Source organism: Pelophylax lessonae, assembly GCF_965119305.1.
Source record: "Pelophylax lessonae genome assembly, chromosome: 9".
Classification (NCBI taxonomy): domain Eukaryota; kingdom Metazoa; phylum Chordata; class Amphibia; order Anura; family Ranidae; genus Pelophylax; species Pelophylax lessonae.
The window spans coordinates 115,831,440-115,847,247 of record NC_138776.1 but is presented as its reverse complement, the minus strand read 5'-3'; the positions used below and the strand labels follow the sequence as shown (position 1 = coordinate 115,847,247).

The 15,808-nt window shown below is 42.4% G+C and overlaps 1 protein-coding gene across 3 annotated transcripts in view; it reads right to left on the bottom strand.

Moving 5' to 3' along the window:
• The window catches only part of SGMS1 (sphingomyelin synthase 1), a 364,196-nt gene that overhangs the window by 332,638 nt on the left and 15,750 nt on the right, over positions 1 to 15,808 (bottom strand). Inside the window, exon 1 of one of the 3 annotated variants that reach the window (XM_082268260.1) lies at positions 10,278 to 10,292. The exons of the other annotated variants lie outside the window; for them this stretch is intronic. The gene's annotated coding sequence lies outside the window, so the exon portion shown is untranslated. Of the gene's footprint in view, positions 1 to 10,277; positions 10,293 to 15,808 lie in introns of those variants that run through there. 3 annotated transcript variants of the gene reach the window in all.

Here is a 15,808-nt window from a genome sequence, read left to right as displayed (position 1 = left end):
GGAGAGGATCTGCAAGGAGGAATGGCAGAGGATCCCAAAATCCAGGTGTGAAAGACTTGTTGCATCTTTCCCAAAAAGACTCCTGGCTGTATTAGATCAAAAGGGGGCTTCTACTAAATACTGAGCAAAGGGTCTGAATACTTAGGACCATGTGATATTTCAGTTTTTCTTTTTTAATAAATCTGCAACAATGTCAACAATTCTGTGTTTTTCTGTCAGTATGGGGTGCTATGTGTACATTCATGAGGAAGAAGAATGAACCTAAATGATTTTAGCAAATGGCTGCAATATAACAAAGAGTGAAAAATGTAAGGGGGTCTGAATACTTTCCGTACCCACTGTATATGAAATAAAAATGATCTATACTATTGATAGGACCTTTGTCATATTGAAGATAAAAGAGATGAACTTGCAAAAAGATAGATAGGCTTTAGGACGCCAGTAATGCTGGTGTAATGCGGGTCATCAGTGGATGTATATGTCTGAGTACTCATACATACATGCTTAAAACCTAGACCTAGCCTAGCAAATAAATACACCTGCATACGAGCAGACAGATACCCACACACAAAGATGCACGCGCCCTATGGCTATACACAATCCAAATTAAATGTGTGTCTAGAGCTACCCTGGGGATCTCCATAGCTAGGGATTCCCAGGGGAGGGTGGTCATTCATATCTGAATAGGGCCTATGCTCAGCATTAGCGATGTACTCCTATTACTGAGCTCCTGTGAGGCAAATAATTTTTCGAATCATAATAGTAGCCCTCAAAAATTCCACTCGCCTGCTCGCATTTTGCGAGTGGAATTATGAGGAGGGCGAGTAAGGGCTGTGCTGTATGGGGATAGGGAGTGTATTAGTGCCTGTGCCTGCCCCTGCCACCGCCGTTCACAGCGCAGCCTGCTTTGACATTCTTCAGAAAACGGTGGACCCGGGGCGCAGAGCAGTACGCCCTGAGCCCACCCATTGTGTGACAATAGCGAATGAATATTCGCTATTGTCACACGGATCCTCCTCCTGATCCTCCTACTGGCCAATCAGGAAGCGGGTCAGAGAACCGTTTCCTGATTGGCCGAAAGGCGAACAATTGCCATTGGCCAAGGAGGAGGAGGAGGACTCGGGAGACGCGGAGGATTGAGGAGAAGCCGCCGCTGCATCAGGTAAGTGCACGCTGTGCTAACTCTGCATTTAAGGGGGCACGCTGTGCTAACTCTGGCATTGAAAGGGGGCACGCTGCGCTAACTCTGGCATTGAAAGGGGGCACGCTGCGCTAACTCTGGCATTGAAAGGGGGCACGCTGCGCTAACTCTGGCATTGAAAGGGGGCACGCTGCGCTAACTCTGGCATTGAAAGGGGGCACGCTGTGCTAACTCTGGCATTGAAAGGGGGCACGCTGTGCTAACTCTGGCATTGAAAGGGGGCAAGCTGTGCTAACTCTGGCATTATTGAAAGGGGGCACGCTGTGGTCACTCTGGTGGCATTGAAAGGGGGCACGCTGTGGGCACTCTGGTGGCATTGAAAGGGGGCACACTGTGGGCACTCTGGTGGCATTGAAAGGGGGCACACTGTGGGCACTCTGGTGGCATTGAAAGGGGGCACACTGTGGGCACTCTGGTGGCATTGAAAGGGGGCACGCTGTGGGCACTCTGGTGGCATTGAAAGGGGGCACGCTGTGGGCACTCTGGTGGCATTGAAAGGGGGCACGCTGTGGGCACTCTGGTGGCATTGAAAGGGGGCACGCTGTGGGCACTCTGGCATTGAAAGGGGGCACGCTGTGGGCACTCTGGCATTGAAAGGGGGCACGCTGTGGGCAATCTGGCATTGAAAGGGGGCACACTATGGTCACTCTGGCATTGAAAGGGAGCACGCTGTGGTCACTCTGGCATTGAAAGGGGACACGCTGTGGTCACTCTGCATTAAAAGGGGGAATGCTGTGGTCACTCTGCATTGAAAGAGGGCACGCCCTGGTCACTTTGGCATTGAAAGGGGGCACGCTGTGGGCACTCTGGCATTGAAAGGGGGCACGCTGTGGGCACTCTGGCATTGAAAGGGGGCACGCTGTGGGCACTCTGGCATTGAAAGGGGGCACGCTGTGGGCACTCTGGCATTGAAGGGGGCAATGTGATATGCAGGGGGGACAGAGGACACTGATGTAAGAAGAACATTGTTGCACCACCACTACAACCACCAGGAGAGGAAGGGAGCATGTGAATCAGATGAACTGCGCACTGTAAGTAAAAAATCTTTATGGGTTACTGGGATTTGTACGCCTCTACAGCTGATGGTATTTTCACTGCTGTATTATGTACTGTTGGGATTTGCAGTCCTCTATAGAGGGCGCGTTTAGGGGCAGAGCAGGGTAAGGTTTGGGTGGGGCAACAAGTGGCGAGTAACTCTTAAGGCCTGGCTAGTAGCTCATGACTTGAAATTTTGGTCATCATCACCATCTGTGCTGGAAGGGGACAGTGACTGTGACTTTGATCTTCATTAGCCAGTGGCCCTTTTAGAGGTAATTGAGAGAAGATTTCTTTGGTCACGTCACATTTTCAGTAATGGGACTTTGTGTGTTTGTTTGAGATCTGGACATTTATTTTTTCACTATGAAGCGCTGGACTGTATTTGCCTTTGTATGTAAAAAAGTATTACAAGCAGGCAATCGGCTGCCACATGCGATGTCACTGCAGTGTTCATGACTATCTGTACCCATGATCCATGCTAAAGTCCATAATAGCTCACTAATTAAAACAAGCAAAGAGCACACTTATAGGAATACCTTGCCATACTCATCATGCCGTATACATTGTACAACCATTCTTTATGATTGGTTAGAAATGTTTGGTACATATAGAGGCAAAGCCTCATCTTCAGCCTCATGTCAGGAATACCAAATGGTATAGCACATACCTGTAGATCACAGATACCAAGCACCGGGTAAGTAACAGGACTTCTTGGTGTATAGAAGAACCAGTCAAAGTGTTTTTTTCTTTTAACAACTAAGGGGAGCCCTGCGCATTTTAAAGCAAGAGATTTTAGTTGCATACTGTTCATGCAAAATGTATTTAGAAGCCACATTGTTGCGTCAAGGCACCTCTGATAAATGTGGTCCTTAATTCTGATCTTCTGAGTTTCCTAGCTCAATTAATAAATAGATACACAGGAAAAAATATATATTACAAGTCTATTTCTCTATTCACACTGCTAAAAATTTAACCATCTACATAATACCACATGTGGTCATTCAGGGGAGTTCCTCTTACAACGTAGCTTTAAGCCACCCATACATGGATTGAAATCTGGCTGGCTTAGCAGGGTATGTCTGAATTCAATCCATGTATGGGCAAGGCTGGTAGTACAAAAGTCATTCTACCTGATCGATCAGTGCCGCTGGCTATGCCCAGGAGCACTGATCTGTGCATTCTAACATCAGGGAAGTCTCCACGCTGTCAGAATACAGTACCCAAGCAGGAAGGATTACCCCCATCCACACCAAGTGTGTGGATGGGTAAATCAGGTCTTTTTTTTTTCATTTAAAGGGTAACTCCACTTTTAGGGGGAAAAAGATAGCAAATTAAGAAAAAACAATATAGCGTATACAATTGTGGCACAAATCATAATGTAATTAAATGTTGTTAAAAATTACCTTTTCTTTTCAATTTGCAGCCACTGTAATTTTCTGAAAATGCAATGCAATAGGGCTATTTGGAGTTGTTCTGTACACAGAATATATACTGACCACACCCCAGAGACATCATTTCCTGCTTATGTGATTGGCTTGCTCACTGATTTTCCCAGAAGTCTGCACTATGATACAAGTCAGATTTCTGGCATCCCCTTCAACAAAAATGTAATTTTTGGGTAGACTCCCAATAGGAACACGTCTAAAGGGATACAGGCCCAGCAGCTTTCCTCATTAGTGTCCTGCAGCTGGCACAGCTGAATGATAATTATAAAACCACTCCCATTAGACCCACTCAGCAAAGAGGCACAGAGGAACAAACAATGATTTCTTCAGAATAACAAAAGGTAGGAATATGCAACAAAGTTTGTTATAATCCTTGCAATGTACATAGATCACCCACAGGGGATTTTTCTCAACAAAAGTGGAGTTAAGCCTCGTACACACGCACCAATTGTTGGCCGACCGATCGGCCGTCTTTTGTCCAGTGTTGTTGTGTTGGTTGAAATGTGCTCTAGACTGCACACGAATTTTGTCGGCCAACAACAACCAACTGCAGAAGTAATGTCATGTTCTGGTTTACTTTTCGTGTGTTTTTTCTTCTCTGAGCATGCCCAGTCTTGCTCATCACATTTTTGTCTGCCGAAATCTGTACTGACTGACGAACAATCGGCCGTTCTGGTGACGGCCAACAAAAATTTTATAACATGCACACCAGATTTTGTTTGGCCGAAAAGTCCCAGTCAGTTGTCGGAAGCATCATACTAACAAGCCGACAATCGGCCGATCGGACGGTGGCCAAAAATTCACGGCCAACAATCGTTGCGTGTGTACGAGGCTTTACTCTTTAACCTGATGGTTGAATGATAAAAAAAAAAAAGAAGACAAAAATGTATGGGCTGCCATACACAAGTCAAGAGGAGGATTGTAGTCAAGACAGAAAATGGCTTGGAAGCAGCTAGGCATGTTCCAGTCTACTAACTGACAGGTAAATCGGCACACTGTTTTCATGCAATATAGCATATACAGCCCATTATCAGATAATCCATATCCTTCATCATTACTTGGTATTTGAACTTTGGTTTAGGGAGTTTGAATTTTTGCAGGGACATCAGCTTCAATTAATGGCGATGAGGTCAATCAACTATTCAAGTAGAAAAGGCTGTCTCACATTAGTACAAGCATGATAATGACTTTGACTAAATATAAAAGAGTAGTGCTCTATTACACTAATTAGTAAAATGCTCCTATATTATAATCAGCTCTTAGAAGATTTTTTTCCCAAAAGACATTCTCAGGTAGTGTTGGATACATTTTCTTCAGAGACAATAGGTGTCTTAATAACAGCTCAAAACATTTAGTGAATGGGCAACATTTGGAACACATAACTTTTTGCAAAGCCAGTCAGCATTTATTTATTTTGATTTGTGTTGGTGGAACAGTATATGATGTGCCTAAAGAGATACCCATCAATATGAACTAAAGAGATTTGGCCTGCCTGCTGATCAAGACCTTGCTGGCATTTATCGTGGACTTCCTTTATATAAACTGGAGAAGGATGGCCAATATTCCTAGCATTTCTGATACAGCGCAACATTGCAATCATGACTAACAGGCAAACAAAACATGTATAATAGCCTGAGTCTGGGATGTGTTACTTCACCTTTCCCAAAAAAACTGCTTTTGCAGATAAGGGGCCCCTGTAGATAAAAACTAACTGTGAAGCTTTAAATAAGTTGGATAATGCCCTTGCTATAGGTGTAGGCTATTTATGTAACGCCTGAAACCTGGCAAAAAAAGCCCAAATGGCATCATCCAGTCCTACTATGTTGCTAGGACATTGCTAAAACACTCCCAGCTGTTACTGCTCACACCCAACAACCACAGGAGCGAGTTCTAAAACCCCTGCACATACACGGTCCACTGTGTCCTCTGTTGCAGCATTGCCGAGCTCAGAGCTACTGCAACAGGGAAAAGAGAACATCTAAAGGGGTTTGGATCACCCAGGAAAGAATTAACAACATCCTATCAACAAGGTAGAAAGCGATGATGGAAGTTTTTCCAGAGCAGGGGCATTATTTAGCTTTGGTCAAAGCTGCACAGTTTGTTTTCATCTACAGGTGCAACTAATCTGTATAGGCAGTTTTTTTGGAAAGGTGAACACTTTAAATTTTGATAAGGGCTCTTTCACACAGTATGTCCGTCGGACGGACTGTGTTTATCTCAGCGGGGGATCGATCCGCCGATCCCCCGCTGAGCAGGAGAATGACAGCTGTTCTCTGCACTGTGTGCGGAGACACAGCTGTCAGAGCCCCATAAATGTCTATGGGGGAATCGCATGGGAACGACCGTCGGTCTGTTCTCATCCGATCTGATCCGCTGGAAGGATGGAAAATAGGGTTTCCATCCGTCCAGATTTGACGGATCGGATGTCAGCGGACATGTCTCCACTGACATCCGATGCCTCATAGGGATGCATGGGGATACCGTTCAGATCCGCCAAAAAAACTGACAGGCGGATCTGAACGGTCTGCCTGTGTGAAAGGGGCCTAAACCAGAAACAAACGTTCAAATTTTGCAAAATAAATAAGAAGGAGGCTATATAGGTGCAAGGGAAATTTAAAAAAAAAAATAAATAAAAAATAATTCTTTTTTTTTTTTTTTCAAATGGCCCCTTTCACACGGTTGTCCTGATCAAATCTGCTTGCCGATTTTTCAGGCAGACCTGATCGGAAGGTCTATTTATCCCTATGGACAGGCAAGTGTAAACAGACTTGTAAACGTTTACACCTGCCTACCTCCAGGTTCAATCGGGTCTGCTAGAAAAAAAAAAACAAAAGAAAAAAACAAAGGGGACTCCGTCCTCTTTCTTAGGTGGAGCAGATTGGAGGGCAGTGGTATAAAATGACAACGGAGCCCATTTACTAGCACCTGCCCATATAACAGAGTGGGCTCTGTCAGCTCTGCAGAAAATGAATGGGCACAAATGGGTCATCCGCCTGCTCTGCTCCAATCAGCAGGGAATCTGCTGATTGAGCGGAATCTGTCCCGTGTGAAAAGGGCAAATGATTGGGCACAGAGAACCAAAACTAACTTGGAAATGAAAGTCACTACTAAAATGACTACCAACTGCAAAACAAAAACGGCACATCAAAAGGGTTGACTTGGTTGCCAAATTACTTGTGCTAGAGCAATGAATTATAACCAGGCAGTGAATGGTTGTTACAAAAGATTGACTGCCATAATGTTAATACAGAATATGCATGAGTTCAGGTCACAGGTGCTTGGTTACATTAGAAAGCAAAAAAAATAAAATTCTAAGTTAGGAAAAGTTGGAAAACAAGATTATCTTTATATTAAAGATGTTTAACCAAAAACACGGGTTTAAAAAGCCTTTTTTCAAGAGTCCATATAGGCCCAGTCTACACTCACGAAAAGGCAAACATTGTGCCCGAAATACATTATATGAAAACATTCTTAGTAAAAATACAGCAGTTACTATGTAAACCATATCACAATATCTCAAAAGTCTGCTTCTCAAGAGATTGTATTACAGCACGTTTACATATAAGCCCTATAGACCAACATTATTCAACATAAAGCGGTTAAGGACAAATATTCCCAAGTCTGTGCTTAAAAGCAGTGGAGATATTAAAAAAACAGAATGATAGTAACAATTGAGAAACGTTTAAATGCCACAGTCTACTTGAGTATTGTTGCTGACCATGTCCATCCCTTTATGACTACAGTGTACCCATCTTCTGATAGCTACTTCCAGCAGGAAAAGCAAATCATCAACAAAGCTCAAATCATCTCAAACTGGTTTCTTGAACATGACAATGAGGTCACTGTACTCCAATGGCCTCCACAGTCACCGGATCTCAATCCAAAAGGGCACCTTTGGGATGTGGTGGAACTGGATATTCGCGTCATAGTTATGTAGCCGACAAATCTACAGAAACTGCTTAATGCCATTGTGTCAATATGGACCAAAATCTCTGAGGAACGTTTCCAACACCTTGTTCAATCTATGCCACAAAGAACTGAGGCAGTTCTGAAGGCAAAAGGGGGTCCAACCCAGAACTAGCAAGGTGTTCCTAATAAAGTGGTCAGTAATTGTATATAAATACTGGAAAACAAGCGGCACATAAATAAAAACTTTCTAGATTTGCCCAATGATGGCTAAGAAGCTTAAAACATACTTTCCAGCCCCATTTGTACAGTCGATACCCTTGTTGAATTTACGAAGTATACAACTGCTTATTCTTAACAGCAGATACGCTATCCACAAAACTGAAAGCTAATTCCTCCTATCCAAAGTGCAGTAAAGTTCTAAACAGGATTTAAACTTACCTGACTACAAACATGCCTTCGGCTGGAAATGCAACTGCATTTTTTCAAATGCTTTTTCATTTAAATGAACAGAAACGCATCTAAAAATTAAAATTTACTTTAAACTCTAATTTAAAGTTCCTTGCAACTCATAGTAAAAAAAATGCATCAATGCATTTTGACATGCTTTGTAATGCATTCCACTGATTTAAAACCCACCAGAGAAAAATACAAAAAATATGTATTTCCAGCCCTAACGTCTTTAGGAATTAAAAGAGACCATGGCCATTTAGGGCACTTTCCCCTACCACTCTTTTAGAGCACTCAGGAAATGCCCAGCTCTTCCAAGTGTGGGAAAACGTGAATGTCTCCCCTTTCTCCAAGAATCCACTTCTTGGGCCTGAGTGGCCAATCACCAAGTCTGAATACTGTCACATGAGGAAAGGAATTAAGTTATTTCTCCCTGTGTACACTCTGGCACCATCCAACAAGAAGTCTATGGACTCCCATCTGCAATAGAGGAAAGGACCAGCCGGTGAGTTTGATAAAGTTAAGTCCAAATGGGAAGGGATGTTGCTGAACTGGAAACGTAACAGAGTTGCTTTAAAGCAGGGATCCTCAAACTACGGCCCTCCAGCTGTTGCGGAACTACACATCCCATGAGGCATTGTAAAACTCTGACATTCACAGACATGACTAGGCATGATGGGAATTGTAGTTCCTGAACAACTGGAGGGCCATAGTTTGAAGACCCCTGCTTTAAAGTAAATGTGTTCTAAACCTTCCCATTACACAAAAAGCATTGACTTTATTGCTGACTGTGTCCCCATTGTGAAGATTGCTACTATCTTTCTCTTCTTTCTGACATGTTGCTGGTGTTCTCTCATAAGGACTTCTACTCTCTAGTTTTCTGTGCATTCCCAAACTTTTTTGGCATCCTAAAGTGTGCAAATATCCACCAACTCACACTTTAGACCAAAGTCATTCTGATCATTAAGGTACAAAACAAACACCCAATCATTCCAGAACAGTTTTATCTAAAATTAATTGTCAGATTTCGTAGAATTTTCACAGTTCTTCTGCTTTGGATTGCAGCTTCTTGTCTCAAACGTCTATGCTGCACAGGCTTTTTCTGAATTTATAAAAAACAATATTGAGAATCAAGGCCATTTTTAAAGGCTTACATTCTGAGAGAGTGGACCAAGGATGAAATTATAACTAGCGAAAGCACTTTGACATACATATGTCATGAATGGTAACAATGGTTAAGAGACAATTAGTGCTAGTAAAGTGTTGGTTAGTTCTCAATGCATGTAAAAGATGATCACTGACAGTCAGGTATTCAGCAATAAAAATCTAAATATAAACTGCCATCGCTACTGAAAAGTCTTTGAAGACTCTTGGTCAGGGGCAAGATTTGTGACCAAAAATGCATAACTGGTTGGCCACCACAGGCCAGTCCTTACTATAGCTGTAGTATAATTAAATTACAAAGGCTTATATTACTTTCAAACAGGAACAAAACTAAAAGAAAATACAGAAGGCCATGCCAGCTACTGCTAAAAATATACAAAGCAGGTGTGGCTCAACACTGTTGCTTAACACCCTTTCCCAAAGACAAATAAAGCATATGTCTTTTTGTATCACTTCTGCAATGTCCGCAGCTGAAAAACGTGAACTCTTCTAATTAACACCACAATATCCAACAACACCTAGTATTTAACACCATGGGAACAATGATATTCTACACCTAGGAACAGAATTTTACCTATACACCTTGAGGCCTATGCACGTACAATATTCAAGCAAGAAATCACTGCATTGTAAGTCTGCATAAACAAAGTATGAGTTTACAAGTGTCACTACATTCTAGGAAAGATTTATATTTCAGCTGACCATTATAATAACTTATATCAATATACTTAATAAGAAAAAAGCAAAGTAATGTTGGAATCTAGTTGACTGATCTGTGTACGAGTAAAAACAATGTTCTTTGTACAAAAATGAATAAAATATCTTGATTTAAAGCCAAGCCAAAAATATTAAACCTAATTAAATTATTACAGCGGACTTCCCTTTAAACCAATATTATATCAGGAAAAAAACTTATTGTCATTTCCCGTGTTCCCAGTGGAGTCCACTGTAGTGAACACGTGTAGCTGACTTTATTGGGGTCTTAGAGTGTGAGCTCACCTTTTTAGTAAAAAAAGAACACCCTACAGCCTCCCCATCCTCACCAATCCCCTTCCGGTTGGCACTGTACCTACCTCCATTGGCAATGAGCTATTGGTGCCCACAAAGCCAATGCAGCAGTCCAAGGATGTGAAATCCCTGATCTTCTCCCCCTTCTTTCTGCACCACTTCCAGGAAAAAATAAGTGATTCTGATTGGTCATTGGCAGCACAAAACATTGCTCTGATCAATCCCGGAAGCCCTGCAGAAAAGAGGAGGAAGAAGAGCAAGGATTTCAAATCCCCAGACCGCTGCAGGGCACTGACAGCTTATAACCCACAAAAGGTAAGTACTGCAGGGACTGGGGGGTGGAGATTGTAGGCTGTTATTTCATTTTTTTCATTTTTTATTTTTTCTGAAAAGGGTAAACTCTTTAGGATATGGTTGCTAACTTGGTATCCTACAGTAAAATAGTTTGCGTTCAATGTCTAGTAAGGGAACATGCTGAGAAAAACAACCCTCACATACTGTATATGAGCCATAATACAAGTCTAGCAACATGGAGAGGCCTCACAAATATGGCAGTTGTTAACCACTTGCCGACCGCCGCCCGACTATATACGGCGGCGGTCAGCCCCTCCCAGGCAAAGTGACGTACCGGTACGTCACTAGCCTGGGAGCAAATAGGGGGCGAGCGCCCGCCGCCGGAGGCGCGCTCCCGCCCCCGCTCATACCAGAGGAAGCCGGAGCGTGTGACCGGCGGACCCGATGTCCGCTGGTCACTCAAGATCGTCGGGCAGAGAGGGAGAAAGGCAGGCGGCTAATGTAAACAAAGCAGCCTGTCATTCTCCCCTGTGTAAAAACACAGATTACTCGGTCCTGCTATGTAGGACCGTTGATCTGTGCTATTACACCCCTAGCCACATCCAATGACAGTTAGAAGCACGCCCCCTAGGGACACACTTAACCCCTCCCTCTCCAATAAAGTTAACCCCTTCCCTCCCAGTGTCATTTTTACAGTAACAGTGCATATGTATAGCACTGATTACTGTAGTAATGTCACTGGTACTCCCAAAAGTGTCAAAAATGTCAGTCAAGGGTCCAATCTGTCCGCCGAAATGTCGCAGTACCGCAAAAAAAAAATCGCAGATCGCCGCCATTACGCGTTAAAAAAAAAAAACAACAAAAATGACAAAAATCTTTCCCGTAGTTAGTAAATGCAATAACTTTTGCGCAAACCAATCAAAATACGCTTATTGTGATTTTTTTTAGCAAACATATGTAGCAGAAAACAAATTGGCCAAAAATGTAAAAAAAATATTTGGGGGGGAATTTCATATAAAAAAATGTGAAAAATATTGTTATTTTTGCAAAATTGTCGCTCTTTTTTTGTTTATAGCGCATGATCAAAAAATCGAACAGGTGATCAAATACCACCAAAAGAAAGCTCTGTTTGTGGGGAAAAAAAGGACATCAGATTCGTTTGGGTACAGCGTCGCACGACCGCACAATTGTTCGTTAAAGTCACGCAGTGCCGAATCGCAAAATACCCCCTGGTCAGGAAGGGGGTAAAATCTTCCGGGGCTTAAGTGGTTAATGCATGTTACTGCCGTCACGCTCTGTACTGCCCTCCAAGATAAGGAATTTACAGATAAGTCAAAATTCCTATTATCTCCATCAAAGCACAGGGCGTGTATTCATAGACCATGGAATGTCCCAAAGCAATGAACATAAAGATGGGTGTATCAAACAAAACTGCTAATAGGTTCACATAAGACAAGGGCTAATAAATGGTTAAAAAAAAAAGAAACCTACCTACTTATCCAAAGGATAAGTGGTTCATCTCATAAGGACACTAGCAAAAATTGAAGGCGCATGGTAACGTATGCAGGTAAAGACATTTCCTGACAGGTTTGGGTTAGCATAATTCAATTTGTTGAATTGCTTCAATGTAACTCAATGACCCCTTTGACTCTTCTATCACATTGTGTCTGATCTAATAAAGTATAATAATTCTGGACAGGTTCTCTCAATTGCACTTTTTTTCGGAATGCTTGGCATTGGTCTATGTCCCTTCATAAAACAGGCAGAAAGCAAAAAACTGACAGAGTGTCGTTTTAAGATATGAGTAGGATTGCTACTTTTTTAAAATTACAATCTAATTTAGGTCTCACTAGGTAAATGAACAGGATCTCCTACATGGAGATATACATTACTAGAACAGCGGGTTAAAATCAATTTGTCACCATTAAATGAATTTGTTTTAATGGACAATTTAAGTGCAGACTGTGTCAACAGAATGCAATTACAAGCATTCACATGAATTCCCCTGCTGAGGTCATTCTGCTTTCCTTTCGTGTCTTCTGAAACAGACACGAGGTGAAAGAATAGCTAGAGGCTGGGGAATCGGATGCTAGTGGGCTGCACTAGAGGAAATGTATACTTGAAGAAATACAGGGTCTTAAACAGCAGACCTCCTCTGGAAAACTCTAGTTGCCTGGCTGTGTATTTTGACACATTGACCTGAAACCAGAAGACTGATTAGGGGAGTTGGTGAAGTCACAACTCCTAATCTGGATATTTATTTAGTCAGTGATTTATAAAATACTGATGCCATTAGATTAAATGGGAAACCATAGAACCATGGACTAGAATTTTTAGAATAGTCAGCAATTACAGGTTTCCTACTTCTTCAATACAGGTTTTCTTTAAAGTATATGTGTTATGTGTACCCTGTGTTCACAAGCATTTGGGATGGGGGAGAACGTGCAGTTATAGACTCTATGTATAGTACACAAATAGCCAATTGTACCATTTTTTTGCTCATAAATCAGTAATCACATGCCTGTTTTTTCACTTGTACAGCCTATTCAGGGCCAGGACTGTGGGGTAGTTAAGCCGCAGTGGATTGTTACTGTTGGTGATGTCAAAGCACATGTGTAGAGCAATTACGGTTTGGGAAAAGGAAAATGGGACTTTAGAGGTGCAAAAAATATATTTATAAAGATGGAGATCTCTCCATCTTTATAAATATATTTTTTGCACCTCTAAAGTCCCATTTTCCTTTTCCCAAACCTTAGTTACTCATTTAGGGATGTGGTGTACAAATCAATTCATATCTCTGGCAATATATTCCATAAAATGTGTAGAGCAATATCTGACCATTCTCCGCTATTGGTGGATCTTGCTCTAGGCATGATTAGCTCATATAAAATATGGTGACTGAGTCCTCTATGGCTTGCTGATTTGGCCGTAACTGACCAGGGACTTGTTAAAATGTATTCCTCCTGGGTCTCTAATTAATGGGCAGAGCACATCCATCCTGATAGTTTGGGATGCCTTTAAAGCCTCGATGAGCGGCACATTCGCTGTGGCTATTGGAACGGCCGGTAAGGCTGCTTAGTCTAAATTGATGGATGCAGAACGAGAGCTTCATGCTGCAGAGACTGGTTATTCCGCTTCCCCTATTCCTGAAACTTATTCCACATGGCAACATAAAGCCAGGGAATTGGACTTAGTACTACTGGAACACACTCAAAAAGAAAAAATATTATATCAAAATCAGCAGATTTTTGATTTTGGGGATAAGAGCAGATGTTTTCTAGTACATCTCTCAAGACCTGACTTTCAGCCCTGCACTATTCCTAGAATTGAAAAAACTCTACTGGTACTGTAGTAGAACAAACTACCAAAATTGTAGATGCGTTTGTTTCTTTTTACTCCACTTTATACATTACTAGAGCACACTATACCATAGTGGACCTAGATGATTACTTGTACGATAGCCATCTTCTTAAGCTATCGGCAAGCCAAGTTTTGCTATTAAATGCTCCCTAATGTCAGAAGAGATAGGAACAGCCAAGCAGTCCTTCACACATAATAAAACACCAGGATTGGACGGCTTTCCTATGGAGTGGTATCTACAATATAAAGAGATTCTGCTCCCTCACTCAGGGTTTTTGCTCTTCTGCGTACACCTCTAGTCCATACTGTATATTAATGTACTATATGTCCTTTTTTTGACAGATAACCCCTTCACTGTACTTCTGATAATATGATTTCACAGCATTTATAAACTTCTGATTGTTTTATATTTTAAGACATTAGTTCTGCAACCTAACTTCCGTACCACCACCAGGAAAAAGGAAGAGAAAGCAGTAGTAGAGCTGTCACAAGTCAAACACTTTGGTGAAATACTAACTTTTCATAACAATTCACATTTTATCACCTTGTGGTTATTACTGGCAGATTGCCCTGGTAAACTCATTTTAAATGGGAATGGATAGTCTTAATTTTTTGTGAACACGTCAGATTCTAAATCGGTATGGCTGTGCAGAGTTTTGGCCACCCAGCCACATCATTCTTTCATTGAGATCTGTGAATGAATAAACTATAACTAATAACTCCCATTTGCCACCATGGCAGATAGACTCATAGCTCTCAAAGGAACACAAGTGTGATGATCAACGCACACATAGTCCAGTAACACTTCCTCCAGCTCTCTAACTTAACGTCGGTACTCAAGGAAAAGCCTGAAGGAACCCGGTCCTTGTGTGTGATGTTATGCAATGTGTGATGTTATGCAACATCTTTAAAAGTTAGCTTAAGTGACAGAGTTCATTTGGATGTATTGCACTGTACAGGTGTCAGTAGGGCACAGGATGGTGACAGTGGGGCAAAGGACAGTGTCAATAAAGTAGTAGACGGTGTCTTTAGGGTACTGCATGTTGTCTGTAGGACAGAGGGTGGGGACAGTAGGGCAGCGATATATGTGTACAGGGGGTCATAGCAGGGCAGAAATGTTTCTCACATGCAGAGCAAGGAAACAGCAGTGATACTCTACTTCTGGTGCGTTTGTACCTGACAGCATACCCCCCCCCCAATCCCCCAACTACCGACCCCCTAACCCCCCCCAAACTACTGATCCTACACCCCACTTACAGATCCCCACCCTCCCAATTACTGCCCCTCCCCCCCACTGACAAAACTCCACCCCCTTTCATCTCCCTGTACATTAATCAGTGGGTGCTTGAAGTAGAGCCTGCTAGAAACATGGTAAGGGTGCCTTTTTCATGGGTTGTGAGCCACCCACTCGGCTCTCTTCCCTGCAGCTGTGGGATTAAATCGGTGTGGCTCCCCTTTCCTCACACAGACTGCCCATGAAATCCTGAGTCCCCCGAGGGAATTGCTGATGTTAATACTAATGAAATTATGTAATCCATGTCTCTGATTTTGCTTGTCATAAATAATTGTTCTGCTTAGGCTCAGCGCTCAACTTATTCCTCAATCACTGCTCTATGTCTTCTCTGGGGCCGATGCATGTGCGGAAAGTGCGGGAGCCGCCGCATGCACAGAGGGTGCAGCATTTCACAGGAAGCGGAGGAGTTTAGACCAGGGGACGGCAACACAGGAATGCAGTCTAACCGTCACCTAATGGAGATCCACGAGTAGCTCACGATTGACCAGTTGCTGACCTCGTTTTATAGGATGCTTGAAGTCCATCATCATGTGTATGGATATATGCCCTTGGCATATGGTATTGGGCTATCTCTATGGACAATGTAGCTAACCATATTTGTGAAGTTTATTCCTCCTGTTTTTTTCTTTTACTTTATCAAAATTGTAT